Raw genomic sequence first — 16,868 nt, 5'->3', positions numbered from 1 at the left:
GGCATATATTGCACTAAATAGCTTTCATTTAGGATTAGCAGTAAATATCATATTGGCTAGGCCCGCAAGGAGTGCAGCTAGCCCATTCGCGTTCGAGCATTGGTTGCCGAGCATTGGTTGCCGCGTGGTCCTTACATATTTTTTCTATAAAGAAAATACCAGACAATGAAAGTGCGCGTTGTCGCGCCCATACATTCCAAAGAAATAATAATAGAAATATTTGGGAAATAATTCAATTTTTCAAATAATGGTTCAAGTTACAGTGGTAACAGTCCGCAACCATTGACAAAGACTGTTTGATTTTTGCTAGAATAAAGAATGTTTCATTGAGAGGCCACATCTCTACTTTGGATGCTCAACGTCAGTTTCTTTCCTAGCACAAATACATAGCAACAAAAGGATATCCACCAATCCCGAAGAAGAAAAACACCAATGATATTGTCTGTGATGGTACCTCATAGTTGACATCCAAGGGAGGAATATGCAAAATGCATGTCTTCCTTGCGATATGATATAGATGCAAACTCAAGTCTATTTGAGATTTGACACCCAGGGGATTTGTAAGACATACCATTTGAGAAATGTTTTAGATCTTTCTAGAATGATTGAAGAATGGTCGGAAATTTAATTTGGCTCCCAGGCCCAAAAATAATTTTTTAAATGTAAAAAAAATCAAGACAAAGTTTTGATGTGATCTTAATCACATCCAAATGCTACCTGCAAATTTTGAGGCAAAAAGGTTAAGCATTTAGGCCTGTGCAAAAAAAAATTGTAGACAGAATTTCATCTCAATTTTGTTTTTTTTTTCACTGACAAAGTATTGCTACTCTATTTCTCATGAAATTTGTCAAGCATGCTTTGCGACACTAACACGAACATCTACAAAAAAATCAGATTTTTTTTCTTTACATTTTTTTTATTTTACTACTCACCCGGGAGCATATGCTCCTGGGAGCCAAAGAGCCCCTCCTAAAAATTCATTTTTGCTACCAGGAGCACATGCTCCCGGCCCAAATATAATTTAATCTCTCTCATGTGCCAAACCTTGAGCACTCATCCTTGGAATAAAAAATTTAAGCTCTTCCTACTTACCGTTCGATATCTTTGAGAATAGCAATCAATACAAGGAGCAGGCACCACACAAGCTCACCATAGTTAAGGTCACTTGGTTACCTCTGTATTCCTCTAACATGAACCATGTGTAGATTATGTTGAACACACTACATATTTTGCCAATATAATTTGTACCTTTAACAGGTGCTTTACTTTGAACCATGTGTTCTAAACTTCCAATGAATGGGTGGATGGGAGGATGGCTTGCGACATAGCTCACTGCACGGATTTACAATAGCGATATTAGATCAGAATTAAGAAGAAACAATATTCACCGTCTGCGTCCCTGAGCCGGCAGCAATGCACGGGGAAATGAAGACAGGCGCAGCCGCGGAGGACGCGATAGAGCGAGGTGGGGTGCTCGCCCTACCTTGATTTCTCGTAATTTTTTTACTAGGTATACATATACATCGATCTGATTTCATTAGATCACTAATAATAATCGTCAAAAGTTTTGTTGGGTTGTGATTTAACTTGGACACCTTATCGGGCCGTAACCAACCTCACCAGCCCACAGGCGCACGCACAGACTAGGTGCACGCCAAGGCGCAGTGGAGTAGCAACAATAACTTGTCATGGAGGCAACATCAGCTAAATCCGGGAGGAATGATGAACGTCTGAACCGTCCAAAGTTTTAGTTGGTAAGAAATACTATCAATGAACATTATTTGTTCCACTTGTGTAGGTTGGCATCATGTCATCGACTACAGAGCTCCAGGACCTTGAATTCAACAGCCAGGGGAACTCTCATGGTGATGTACCTATCCGCAACCTCCACAACTTTGTGACATTCATGGATATTTGTCTTGCACATTGGTGAGCATCGACTATTCTTCGGGGCATCTGCCAGTGGTACCAAACTGAAGGAAATATGCCCTAAAGGCTATAATAAAGTTGTTATTTTATATTTCCTTATATCATGATAAATGTTTATTATTCATGCTAGAATTGTATTAACCAGAAACTTGATACATGTGTGGATACATAGACAAAACACCGTGTCCCTAAGCCTCTACTAGACTAGCTCGTTGATCAAAGATGGTTAACGTTTCCTAACCCTAGACATGTGTTGTCATTTGATAAATGGGACCACATCATTAGGAGAATGATGTGATGGACAAGACCCATTCATTAGCTTAGCATTATGATCGTTCAGTTTTATTGCCATTGCTTTCTTCATGTCAAATACATATTCCTTCGACTATGAGATTATGCAACTCCCGTATACCGGAGGAATACCTTGTGTGCTATCAAACGTCATAACATAACTGGATGATTATAAACATGCTCTACAGGTATCTTTGAAGGTGTTTGTTGGGTTGGCATATATCGAGATTAGAATTTGTCACTCTGAGTATCGGAGAGGTATCTCTGGGCCCTCTCGGTAATGCACATCATAAGAAGCCTTGAAAGCAAAGTGACTAATGAGTTAGTTGCAAGATGATGCATTACGAAATGAGTAAAGAGACTTGCCGGTAACGAGATTGAACTAGGTATGAAGATACCGACGATCGAATCTCGGGCAAGTAACATACTGATGACAAAGGGAATAACGTATGTTGTTATAACGGTTCGACTTATAAAGATCTTCGTAGAATATGTGGGAGCCAATATGAGCATCCAGGTTCCGCTATTGGTTATTGACCGGAGAGGTGTCTCGGTCATGTCTACATAGTTCTCGAACCTGTAGGGTCTGCACGCTTAACATTCGATGACGATATTGTATTATATGAGTTATGTGATTTGGTGACCAAATGTTGTTTGGAGTCCCGGATGAGATCACGGACATGATGAGGAGTCTCGAAATGATCGAGAGGTAAAGATTGATATATAGGATGATGGTATTCAGACACCGGAAGTGTTCCGGAGGGTACCGGGTACATATCGGGTCACCGGAAGGGGTTCCGGCACCCTCGGCAAAAGATATGGGCCTTATGGGCCAAGAGGGGAAACGCACCAGCCACAAAGGGGCTGGTGCGCACCCCCCCCCCCCAATATGGGCTTGCCAAATTGGAGAAGGAAAGGGGAAGGAGGAAAGGGAAAAGGGAATAGGATTCCCCCTCCCCCCTCTTCCCTTCCTACTCCGAATAGAAATAGGAGAGGGGGGTTAGCCGAATTGGGAGAGGACTCCAAGTAGGATTCCTCCTACTTGGGGCGCCCCCTGGCTGCCTCTCCTCCCCTACTTGGAGTCCTCTCCCAATTCGGAGGGGGCGCCTACAACAGAGAACAACAACTGTTAGCCGTGTGCGGTGGCCCCTTCCACAGTTTACACCCCGGTCATACTGTCGCGGTGCTTAGGCGAGGCCCTGCACGAATCACTTCACCATCACCGTCACCACGCTGGCGTGCTGACGGAACTCATCTACTTCCTCGACACCTTGCTGGATCAAAAGGGCGAGCAACGTCATCGAGTTGAACGTGTGCAGAACTCGGAGGTGTCGTACGTTCGATACTTGATCGGTCGGAGTTAGAAGAAATTCGACTACATTAACCACGTTGTCTAATGCCGTTTTCGGTCTACGAGGGTGCGTGGACACACTCTCCCCCTCTCGTTGCTATGCATCTCCTAGATATATCTTGCGTGAGCGTAGGAATTTTTTTGAAATTGCATGCTATGTTCCCCAACACAAACCTCATATTTCAGAGATAGGTTGTGTCCAACGTCAGGTATTTGAGCAAAGGTGCGCTCTCGAGAATGTGGATCATGAGCTGGATCAAGCTCTTGGATGCACAAAACCCTGTGATAGTCACCTGCCCGGGGCAGTCATAGCAGCGCTCTAGCCTCTGTCTCAAACACTCGTCATCGTTGTCTCCAACAACGATGTCGGTCCTAAGGGCACCCCGCTCCACCTACATATGCATACAATAATGTCATTGTTATGACAAACAAGCAACACACTAATTTGCATAGATAGCTCCAAATGATATACATAATAACTTACTTGTAGGATGAAGGAATCCAGTACAGGAGAAGCATCAAGAAAAGAAACGAAAGAGAAGATGCCGCAGCTTGGAGGGAGGGCATTACTGCTCTACGGAGTCTGATATACAAGTTCTTGAGACGGGGGAGCTTTGAGGGTAGCATTGGAATGTTGACGTTCTCAAGAAGAACAAATCCCAAGGTTGACCATGGTTTGTTTGTTCCAACATAAAAGTACAATACACATAGATATATTATTGATTAAATATACTTTGAGAGCACATATGTACCTTAGCACGAGAGCGGATGGTGAGGCTCTCGACATTTTCCGCAAAGGACGGAAGCCTCGCGCGAGCATCAAATAGAATGCAACACAAGCCTACATTCTTAAGTGGCAAAGAATTCTCGATAGAGATATCTAACAAGGGGTTGAGGCTTGGAGTTGAGGCTCGGTTTGGTTTGTTTCTGTTGTTTCTTCAAAAGTCAAACGTCTCGGTTTGGTTTGTTTTTGTTGTTTCTTCCTTTGGCTGATCTTGCTAGGGGGTTTTTCCCATGGGACTCTGTAATTGAACCCTTTCTCCCATCTTAATGAAATGACAACGCATAGCTTGCGTGTTCCGATAAAACTACGTTTCTACGTCAGTATGTATGACCAAGTTTGTAGTAAACTATATCAACATATACAATACTGAAAATATATTAGATTGAAAAATCTAATGATAATTATTTGGTGTTGTGAACTTGGTCAAACTTAGAGAAGTTTGACTTTCTTAAAAACTAATACGCCTTATCGTTTAGAACGAAGAGAGTACTATCTGACCACTGAAACTTGTCAACCTTGGTTTTGCAGGACATACTCCAACGGTAAAGTGCAAGCAGCTCGTGGTGCATGCGTTTCGCGTGGGTTTCTATGTTCGTGGAGATGCTATTCCAAGCTCATACTCAACTCCGATACACTTGAATTGTGTGACAAGTAATTTGAGGAAAGAGGAACCTATATCAGCGACAAAGTTGACAAATTTCTTAAGAACCATCAGAAGAATAATGGGGTCAAGGTGGAGACGCTTACACTTGGACTTTACCCTTGCACGACAGTCAAAGCCTCCTACCTGGACAGGTGGCTTCAAATTGCCGTCAAGTATGGGATTCAAGAATTAGCTTGACTATGAATATTTTCATCAAGAAAATCTACAACTTCCCATGTTCGGTTTTGTCCGACGAGGCAGTTGCCAATTCAATTCAGTCTATGCACCTCACCAGTTGCGTTTTTGATCCCATATCAACACTTGGCCTGTTGAGAAGATTGAAAAAATTACATCTTCGTCTTGTCGATATTAATGAGGAAGGATTATGGCACTCGCTCTCCAAATCCGCCTCCTTGGAGTGACTGGAAATCACCTTATGCAGTGGGATAAGTTGCTTGAGAATAACTTGTACGCTGCAACAGCTCAACTTCCTTGGTGTTGAAGAATGCAAGAGGCTACAGATAGTAGAGATTGATGCTCCAAGCCTCAACTCCTTTCATTTATATTTTGAGGCAAAAAAGTTAAGCATTTGGGCCTGTGCAAAAAAAAAATGAAGACCGAATTTCATCGCAATTTTTTTTTCACTGACAAAATATTGCTACTCCGTTTCTCATGAAATTTGTCAAACATGCTTTGCGACACTAACGAGAACATCTACAAAAAAATTCAGATTTTTTTTATATTTTTTTGATTTTACTATTCATCCAAGAGCATATGCTCCCCAGAGCCAAAGAGCACAAAATTTCATTTTTTGCTCCCAGGAGCACATGCTCCCGGGCCCAAAAATAATTTAAGCTCTCTTATGTGCCAAACCTTGAGCACTCATCCTTGGAATAAAAAATTTAAGCCCTTCCTACTTACCATTCGATGTCTTTGAGAATAGCAATCAATACAAGGAGCAGGCACCATAAAAGCTCACCATAGTTAAGGTCACTTGGTTACCTCTGTATTCCTCTAACATGAACCGTGTGGAGATTATGTTGAACACACTACATATTTGGCCAATATAATTTGTACCTTTAACAGGTGCTTTACTTGTGTTCTAAACTTCCAATGAATGGGTGGATGGGAGGATGGCTTTCGACATAGCTCACTGCACGGATTTACAATAGCGATATTAGAATAGAACTAAGAATTAAGAAGAAACAATCTTCACCCTCTGCGTCCCTAGAAAAGTCAGCCTGAGCCGGCAGCAATGCACGGGGAACTGAAGATAGGCGGAGCCATGGAGGACGCGGTAGAGCGAGGTGGGGCGCTCGCCCTACCTTGATTTCTCATAAAACTTTTACTAGGTATACATATACATTGATCTGATTTGCTCAGATCAGTAATAATAATCGTCAAAAGTTTTGTTGGGCTGTGATTTAACGTGGACACCTTATCGGGCCGTAACCAACCTCACCAGCCCACAGGCGCACGCACAGACTAGGTGCACGCCAAGGCGCAGTGGAGTAGCAACAACAACTTGTCATGGAGGCAACATCAGCTAAATCCGGGAGGAATGATGAACGTCTGAACCGTCCAAAGTTTTAGTTGGTAAGAAATACTATCAATGAACATTATTTGTTCCATTTGTGTAGGTTGGCATCATGTCATCGACTACAGAGCTCCAGTACCTTGAATTCAACAGCCGGGGGAACTCTCATGTTGATGTACATATCCGCAACCTCCACAACTTTGTGGCATTCAGGGATATCTGTCTTGCACATTGGTGAGCATCGACTATTCTTCATTGAGGCGGGGCATATGCCAGCGGTACCAAACCTCATTTCTCAGAGATAGGTTGTGTCCAACGTCAGGTACTCGAGCAAAGGTGCGCTCTCGAGAATGTGGATCATGAGGTGGATCAAGCTCTTGGATACACAAAACCCTGTGATAGTCACATGCCTGAGGCGGTCATAGCAGCGCTCTAGCCTCTGCCTCAAAGCACTCGTCATCGTCATCTCCAACAACGACGTCGGTCTTAAGAAAGTCAAACTTCTCTAAGTTTGACCAAGTTCACAACACCAAATAATTATCATGAAGATTTTTCAATGTAATATATTTTCAGTATTGTATATGTTGATATAGTTTACTACAAACTTGGTCATACATAGTGACGTAGAAACATCTTTTTATCGGAACACGCAAGCTATGCGTTGTCATTTCATTAAGATGGGAGAAAGGGTTCAATTACAGAGTCCGATGGGCAAAACCCCCTAGCAAGATCAGCCAAAGGAAGAAACAACAGAAACAAACCAAACCGAGACGTTTGACTTTTGAAAAAACTAAAACACCCCCGCAAAAAGAAAAGAAAAAAAATAAAACATCATATGTTTTTCTTTGAACATAATACATCATATGTTTTAGAACAGAGGGAGTAGCTAGTAGATGGCGCCTACAAACAAAACAAAATATATATGTGATATTCGGGATAATATATATCTTATCAAAAGCGCACGTACTTCGCATTAAGACCTGCTATGGACGAATACAGTGCATGAATGGGGAAAAGTATAGTGGCGAATTTAAATGTGCACATGAACCACAGATTTCTTGTGGAAACATATCGAGCGTAATTAAGTACACGTGGATTCAACACGAAATTCTTACCCTGCATGCATCGATGTAGTCATCCTGTGCTAGAAGTTGAGATAGACATCGCATGCATGTATATTCTTTGTGACTGTAGCATGTATTGTTTGAGATAGACACAAAATTCCTACCCTAGATTCATCATGTATTCTTTGTGACTGTAGCATGCATGCACTATTTGGGCACTCTAGCTTACTGTTGGCCTGGGGCTTGCCCGGGGCGTTGCTCCATCCTGGCGCCGCCGCTGCCTGCAGTTGCAGGAGTAGGGCTTGCCGTGGATAGGGTCAGCGACGGCAGCCAGGGGGGAGCACCTGCCACGATTTAGGTTTTTACGGTCGAAACGGTGGCCGCGGTTCCCGTTTCAGCTCCAACCCTCCGATTTGTTAAGAGTTAGCTGATCTAATTAACCTTGTTAAACTCTATCCCATCAAAGTCGTTGTAGTATAGTGGTAAGTAGTTTTTGTTCGCCAACGGCGATTTTCTCATTTCTTTTTGCACTTCGTACCTTCTTCAGAATTCACACAGATGCACGGAAAATACAGCGATTCTTCATACACCTAAGCCAAATGTTTTTCCAATGCTACTTGTTTAGGTACTTCCGCTAACAATTCGTCAATAGGCCATGGAAATGCAGCCTCTTGGCACAATCAATTACGTGCACACACATATTCAGTTACGACATGCCACTGGTTAAATGCGCTTTCTTGCCGTAACCACAGTCCCAAGCTTAGATGCACTTGCTATTACCGAAGTAACTGTGCTTTCTTGCTGTAACCAAGTCCATGTTCCAGAGCTTACAACTGTTCAATATGTTAGCTTGGTAATGCAACGTGATCTACAGATTGTGATGAAATACAGTAATAAAATCAGAAACTTATTCTCAGTAGGACAGATCATTCTATCATTCGACCTCCAATTAATTCTAATTTGGACAACCACGAGTTGACAATTCACATAATTCCGATCTGCACCACGCTTCATTTTAGGATCTGCTCCTGTGCACCGCCAGTATGAAAAAAAAATGTTGGAAAGAAGCGGCCATAGGTGCTCCCTGCCCGTGTCAAACCCTGGTGATGCTCGTTACCTAGAGAGCTAACTGTAAGAGGGCATGCAAGAATCAATGACCTATATAGGTCCAGCAGCCAACTCGGGTCGCCTGCCTGGCTGCTTGCTTGCTTGAAAACGGCAAGGAAAACTGTGCCTGAATGCCACACCATTGCGACAACATCCGTGACAAAAAAAGAGAAAAATAAAAGAAGCGGTGCAAATCGGAATTGTAGGCCCGCAATGTAGTGCAAAGTGGTCAAATTCTAAAACATGTGCACATGTGTCAACTTGTGACAAGCAGGTAGTCTAGACTGGAATGAACTCCTTTTCTTTCATTTAGCTTTATAGGTTTCATGTGAAACATCGACCAGATGTCCGGAACCATTCAATAGAAATTACAATACGAAAATATTGGTCAACAAAGAGATAGATAGTGAACAAATTTTGAATATTGGTCAACCATTCAATAATGGTCAACCATTCAACTGGAAGATTGATTACAATTTTTGAATGCTAGATAGTGAACAAAAAAAAAACTGCAAGTTGCAATTTTGGACAACAAAGAGAGGACGATTCTTCAGAAAATGGATTTAGCTGGCTGCCAATCGCTTACGCAGCCTAATAACGAATTTAAGATAAGAAAATATTGGTCATGGACTGGTTATTAACCAAAGCAACACATAAAAAACCACAATAGTGTGCATGGATCATGATGGTCACTGGTGAACTGGTGCGGGACTTCATATTACATAACCGTCTCAACTTTGCACATCAATCGTTCAAAAGAAATAGAAGAAAATTAATTACGTTGACTAGGATCAAGTGACTTGACAACTTGCACTGCTTAAATAAACTATACTAGCTGAGGGTCATGCAGTGCTTAGCCCGACAACATTGGTGGCGGGGGTCGGGAAAGGTTTGAAAGGTCAACCCAAGAAGAAGGAGGGGAAGAGACCGCCGAAGAGAGGCTCTGCTGCCGCCAAAGCTTCTAAAAGCCAGTCGGCTATGCCGACCGATTTTGCAGACCGTGTACCGGTCAAAGGTGCGGCAATGGTCCATGTCGCGGGCGAGCAGATCCTGCAGCCGAAACTGTTAGAGCGCATATCAGGGGATCTCAGGAAACTGCACGACCATGTGTTGTCGACAGAGAAAAGCCTTCTCGCCTCGAATGCTCCAGGATACCCGCTTTATGCGGTTCGTGTGCCTAAGGCCAGGTGCTACGTCGACAGACTCCCCGTGGATGTGTACTTCCTGTGGTTTGATCACATCTTTGAGATTGTGTCTCACGAGGTGGCTCAGTTTTACGATGGTCCGTCTTTTTGCTCTACATATGAAGTTATGAACTTCGTCATCAGGAGAGAACAAATCTCGCAAATCTTGGTGGTGGATACATACTTCATGCATGAGTCCTTCTTGAGTCTCGGTGACTTTAAACATCAAGCTGCTAGGGTGTAGATCAGAAACTTCATGATAATGAATAAGGAAAAGGAAACAGTTCTCCTTCCTTATCATCCAATGTAAGTCATTGCTTGACAGACCTTTCATACGTTTCAATCATTCCTTCGCTCAGATGGAGGCTAATTTGAGGTGTATATCTTTCACAGCAACGGGCGCACCGTCCATATTGTTCTTTTCCCCCGAGTCTCCCACGTTGTGTATTTTGACTCGTCCAGAAACTTCCAGAAGAAGAACTACACCTACATAATGAATATTGTGGATGCTGCTCTCCACAGCTTCAGCATGAAGGGAGGCCACATCGAGATCAGGAAACAAAGGAAGTGTGCGCCGGGTTTATCGCATAAAACTACCTTCTGTCGTGTCCATCAACAGACAACAAGCAAGAATTATGGATTCTACATCCTCCATCTCATGATGGATTTTAGAAGGGATTGCCAACAACTTCGCATGACAACCAGAAACGATGATCATATCTGCAAATGGGCCGAATTCTTAGGAGTCGAACCGGATTATAAACTCAGAGATGACTTTTTTCGTATCCAGAAGGACACTGCAACGATCATCATGAAAGAAGTCATTGAAGAGAAGCGGATTATAAACCGACCAGGGCACTGTTCATGCACGTTCTAGGTAGTGATCAATCAACTAGAGTAGGAGTACGTAGCTAACTGGCAACGGTGTTGTGCTGTGTGTGCTGCAGGTTTCAACGCGGTTTTCGAGGCGTGCTGCGGCTCCGGGGAAGGCAAGTACAACTACGCCAACAGCGCGAGGTGCGGAATGCAGGGCGCGGCGGCGTGCGCCAACCCGGCCGACCACCTCAGCTGGGACGGCATCCACCTCACCGAGGCCGCCTACAAGCAGATCACCGACGGCTGGCTCAGCGGGGCCTACTGCAGCCCGCCCATCCTCCACACCTAAAACATTAATTAATTAATTAATTCTTTATTTATTGACTTGTGGTAGTATTATTTATTATTTGATTTGAGGTTGGGTTTACCTAAAGGAAAAGAGGAAATTTGATTCAGTGCCGTATGGTGGTGCTGAGATGTATACGTTGCCCAAGAAAGAAAGAAATGGAGGCAACTCTCAAATGAAGTGTTATTGCTTTCGTCCATCTAATGGTGTCTTTTTCTCCTTTTGGCATATATTGCCATCACTGTCACCACTTATCCTCTATATTTCTAAATAGCATCAGCAAGAACAGGGTGTCACCATGTTGGCTATGCCTGCAAGGAGCGCAGCTAGTCCACTCATTTTCAACCCTTGTCTGTCCGTGTAGTGCTTACAGAGTTTTTCCTATAAAAATAGAGTGCTTAGAACTCATATAAATGAATGGAGATGCTGAGATTTTCTCGAATATGCACGAGTATGTGTACTATATATTTAAAATGAAGATGGGGTAAAGAGCGCCCAACGATTGGCAGTTACATATTACTACATAACACCAAACTCCACCTAAAAACACCCTCACATTAGCTAACTTCTCACACTAGTCCACACCGACACCGCCCCAAAGAAGGCGTCCACCTCTCCTTTGAGAATTCCTGCTTGCTTCCATGCTCTACCTTCTACGTCTACGCTGCATAGTACATGATCTACAGATGGCATCACTCCATCAAAAACAATTCTGTTGTGGTGCTTTCATAATTCCCCCATCACAAGAAGTAGGAGTGCTCGAACGTCCTTCCTGCCCATTGTCGGCTCCGACTTGTTGGTGCACCATTCGGCTTGGTCAGTGCACTAGGAGCACCACAAAATTGTAGTATAATATGGTCTATGCATTGTTCAGTGCATTTCACTAGTAGAAAACAGGGCTATCGTTCGGGCCTGGTCAGCCCATTAGTCCCGGTTCTTCAAGAACCGGGACCCATGGGGGTATTAGACCCGATTCGTGAGCCCAGGGGGGCGGCCGGGGCCTCGTGGGCATGCAACGGTATGCAACCAGTTGTCCCGGTTCCAGGCACGAACCGGGACCAATGGGCCTCGCTCCTGGCCCACAACCATTGGTCCCGGGTCGTGGCTTGAACCGGGACAGAAGGCGTGTCTTTAGTCCCGGTTCATGCCACGATCCGGGACAAATAACTTGCCTATATATACCCACCGCCGCGGTAGAGCACTCCACAGTGCTATGTTTTTTCAAGCCGGCGAGGGGAGGGCATTTGGGTGCTCTAGTTCACCTCCTATGCATATGAGGTGTTCGATGTATTCCCCATACACACTAGTTAATCTTTCTCCTCTCGAAACTCGACCTCCGAGCTCCATTTTTCCCGATATTTGTTTAGGTTTAGCTGTCCGTCACGTCCCGTTCCCGTCTTCACCGCCGTCAATCACCCGCGCCGACCTCGTCGCCGGCAACACCGTGGTGAGCCTCTTGTTCTTATCTTCTTTCTGAATGAAAAAATTTCTTACTTCAGATAGATACTTGTCTAATTTTCTTACTTTTATTATTCCTTGTTATTATATAGTGCGATGGTTTTGGTATCCGCCCCCGTCGGCCCTCGTCCTGTCTATGATTCAGATGTGGTATATATTATCTTTTCATAACTATTTGGTTCATTTATTGTTTATGACAATTGTGCCGATCAATGTGACATAGATTTTATTCATCTAGGAGGTTGTTGAACCGGAAATTCCAACCGACCCTATTGTCGAGAGGTTAAATTTAGTTAAAGAAGAAAATAATTACTTGAAGGAAAAAATAAGAAAAATTGACGAGGAGAAGATGATATTGGAGTTGCATGTTGCGGATGTCGTCGATGATCACAAGATCAAGATGGATGCAATGCGGTTGAAGATTAAAAAGATTAGAAAATATGCCATTCATACCGAGTCTTGGTATCATTATGCAGTTGGATCAGTTCTTACCTTGGTTGCGACTATGATCGCATTTGTTGTTGCATTGAAATGTTTTACATAATTTCAATGTATGGTTTAATTAGATGCTCTGGAGAGCTATATGTTGTTCAATGAGAACTATGTATGTACTTTGGTTTTAATGTGATGATGAACTTCTATTAATGATGATATGTGGGTGAAATGATGATACCATGCCAACTTGGAACCTTTTCAAAGTTCATTTCAAATGCTTTTCAATTTCATGGTCTTATAGCTCAAAATAATTAGTAAATGCATGAAAAATAACAAATGAAGTCAGAAAGGGTTGTAAATTGATGATGTGGCTTTGAATGGTGCATTTTGAACACAGAAAAACTATGGAGTTCAAATAAGTTCAAAAAATGAAATCCCTTTGTAACAGACGAGTTTCCGTATGAAACCATGATACTTCGAAAGAGATTGTCCGTTTTGTACATGAAGTGCATCCAGTTTTTGCCGTAACCGTCTCTACTTTCTTGCACATGCTATGTGGGTGAAATTATGATACCATGCCAACTTGGAACCTTTTCAGAGTTCATTTCAAATGCTTTTCAATTTCATGGTCCTATAGCTCAAAATAATCAGTAAATGCATGAAAAATAACAAATGTAGTCAGAAAGGGTTGTAAATTGATGATGTGGCTTTGAATGGTGCATTTTGAACACAGAAAAACTATAGAGTTAAAATAAGTTCAAAAAAAATGTAATCCTTTCTAACAAACGAGTTTCCTTATGAAACCGTGATACTTCGAAAGAGATTGTCCGTTTTGTACACGAAGTGCATCCAGTTTTTGCCGTAACCCTCTCTACTTTCTCGCACATGCTATGTGGGTGAAATGATGATACCATGCCAACTTGGAACCTTTTCAGAGTTAATTTCAAATGCTTTTCAATTTCATGGTCTTATAGCTCAAAAAATCAGTAAATGCATGAAAAATAACAAATGTAGTCAGAAAGGGTTGTAAAATTGATGATGTGGTTTTGAATGGTACATTTTGAACACAGAAAAACTATGGACTTCAAATAAGTTCAAAAAAATGAAATCCCTTCGTAACAGACGAGTTTTCGTATGAAACCCTGATACTTTGAAAGAGATTGTCGGTTTTGTACACGAAGTGCATCCAGTTTTTGCCGTAACCCTCTCTACTTTCTCGCACATGCTATGTGGGTGAAATGATGATATCATGCCAACTTGGAACCTTTTAAGAATTCATTTCAAATGCTTTTCAATTTCATGGTCTTATAGCTCAAAATAATCAGTAAATGCATGAAAAATAACAAATGTAGTCAGAAAGGGTTGTAAATTGATGATGTGGCTTTTAATGGTGCATTTTGAACAGAGAAAAACTATGGACTTCAAATAAGTTCAAAAAAATGAAATCCTTTATAACAGACGAGTTTCCGTATGAAACCCTCATACTTCGAAAGAGATTGTCCGTTTTGTACACGAAGTGTATCCAGTTTTTGTCGTAACCCTTTCTACTTTCTCGCACATGCTATGTGGGTGAAATGATGATACCATGCCAACTTGGAACCTTTTCAGAGTTCATTTCAAATGCTTTTCAATTTCATGGTCTTATAGCTCAAAATAATCAGCAAATGCATGAAAAATAACAAATCTAGTCAGAAAGGGTTGTAAATTGATGATGTGGCTTTGAATGGTGCATTCTGAACACAGAAAAACTATGGACTTCAAATAAGTTCAAAAAAATGAAATATCTTTGTAACAGACGAGTTTCCGTATGAAACTCTGATACATCGAAAGAGATTGTCCGTTTTGTACACGAAGTGAATCCAGTTTTACGGTAACCCTCTCTACTTTCTCGCACATGCTATGTGGGTGAAATGATGATACCATGTAAACTTGGAACCTTTTCAGAGTTCATTTCAAATGCTTTTCAATTTCATGGTCTTATAGCTCAAAATAATCAGTAAATGCATGAAAAATAACAAATGAAGTCGGAAGGGTTGTAAATTGATGATGTGGCTTTGAATGGTGCATTTTGAACACAGAAAAACTATGGATTTCAAATAAGTTCAAAAAAATGAAATCCCTTTGTAACAGACGAGTTTCCGTATGAAACCCTAATACTTCGAAAGAGATTGTCCATTTTGTACACGAAGTGCATCCAGTTTTTGCCGTAACCCGCTCTACTTTCTCGCACATGCTATGTGGGTGAAATGATGATACCATGCCATGGTGGAACCTTTTCAGAGTTCATTTCAAATGCTTTTCAATTTCATGGTCTTATAGCTCAAAATAATCAGTAAATGCATGAAAAATAACAAATGAAGTCAGAAAGGGTTGTAAATTGATGATGTGGCTTTGAATGGTGCATTTTGAACACAGAAAAACTATGGACTTCAAATAAGTTCAAAAAAATGAAATCCCTTTGTAACAGACGAGTTTCCGTATGAAACCCTGATACTTCGAAAGAGATTGTCCATTTTGTACACGAAGTGCATCCAGTTTTTGCCATAACCCTCTCTACTTTCTCGCACATGCTATGTGGGTGAAATGATGATACCATGCCAACTTGGAACCTTTTCAGAGTTCATTTCAAATGCTTTTCAATTTCATGGTCTTATAGCTCAAAATACTCAGTAAATGCATGAAGAAAATAACAAATGAAGTCAGAAAGGGTTGTAAATTGATGATGTGGCTTTGAATGGTGCATTTTGAACACAGAAAAACTATGGACTTCAAATAAGTTCAAAAAAATGAAATCCCTTTGATAGAAAAAGCATTTATAAAACTCTAATAGCAAAAGGAATCAACTAAAAAGCTTTTATAAACCTCTAGTATTTTTAAACTAAAATTATATAAAATTTATGCAACTAAAATTATCAAAGTATTTTCTATGCAAAACATGAAAAGAAGAAAGAATTATCATAAAGAATTTTTTGTTAGAAACTTTTGTAGCAAAAAGAATTTTCATAAAGATTTTTTTCATAGAAACTAAAATAACAAAATGTGATTTTGAATATAATGATAAAACGCAGTAATATTAAATAGCAGGAAAAAGAATCACTCAAATTTAGAAACTAATGGAGTAACAGAAAGATTATATTTATTCTCAGCTAAAAGCAAAAAGAATAAAAAATAAAGCTAAAATCAAAAGAAAAAATAAATAATTCAAAAAACAAAAGGAAATACTGTAAAAAATAAAAAAAAATGCCGCCTAATGGGCCACACGGCCTGCATACGACTAGAAACCCATCTGTACATGGGCCAGGATGCAGGCCCGCAGGCCCAATAGGCCCAACATGGCAGTGACAAGGGTAGGCAACTAATGCCTGCATATTCGAGAGGAGCTCAGCACCTAAGCTGCAACACAGCTTATAAACAGGTGCTGAGCTCTCTCAGCTAGCGAGGTGGGACTAAACTTCCCACCGCACCGCGCCAGCACAAGGCCTTTAGTCCCGGTTGGTTCCACCAACCGGGACTAAAGGTATGCATTGGTCCCGGTTGGTGGCACCAACGGGTACCAATGACCCCTCCTTTAGTCCCGGCTGGTGCCACCAACCAGGACTAAAGGCCTCTGCTTCCCGCCCTTTGGGCTGCTGAAAAGAGGCCTTTGGTCCCGGTTGGTGCCACCAACCGGGACTAATGCCACCTTTAGTCCCAGTTTGTGGCACCAACTGGGACTAAAGGCTTTGCTATATAAGTTCACACTTAGGAAATTTTCACTCTCATCTCGCAGTTGCCGCCACCCGACGACGCCGACGACATCGACGCCGCGAGGCTGCCCTGACTTCGCTCGCCGCCCCCGTTGTCGCCGTCGCCGTCGCCCCCGCCGTCGTCGTCGCCCGCGCCCTCGCCGTCGCCCGCTCCCCTGCCCCGAAGTGCGCCGCCCC

The sequence above is a fragment of the Triticum dicoccoides genome, chromosome 1B (assembly GCF_002162155.2).
Source record: "Triticum dicoccoides isolate Atlit2015 ecotype Zavitan chromosome 1B, WEW_v2.0, whole genome shotgun sequence".
Classification (NCBI taxonomy): Eukaryota; Viridiplantae; Streptophyta; class Magnoliopsida; order Poales; family Poaceae; genus Triticum; species Triticum dicoccoides.
Note: the sequence above shows the minus strand (reverse complement) of the source record.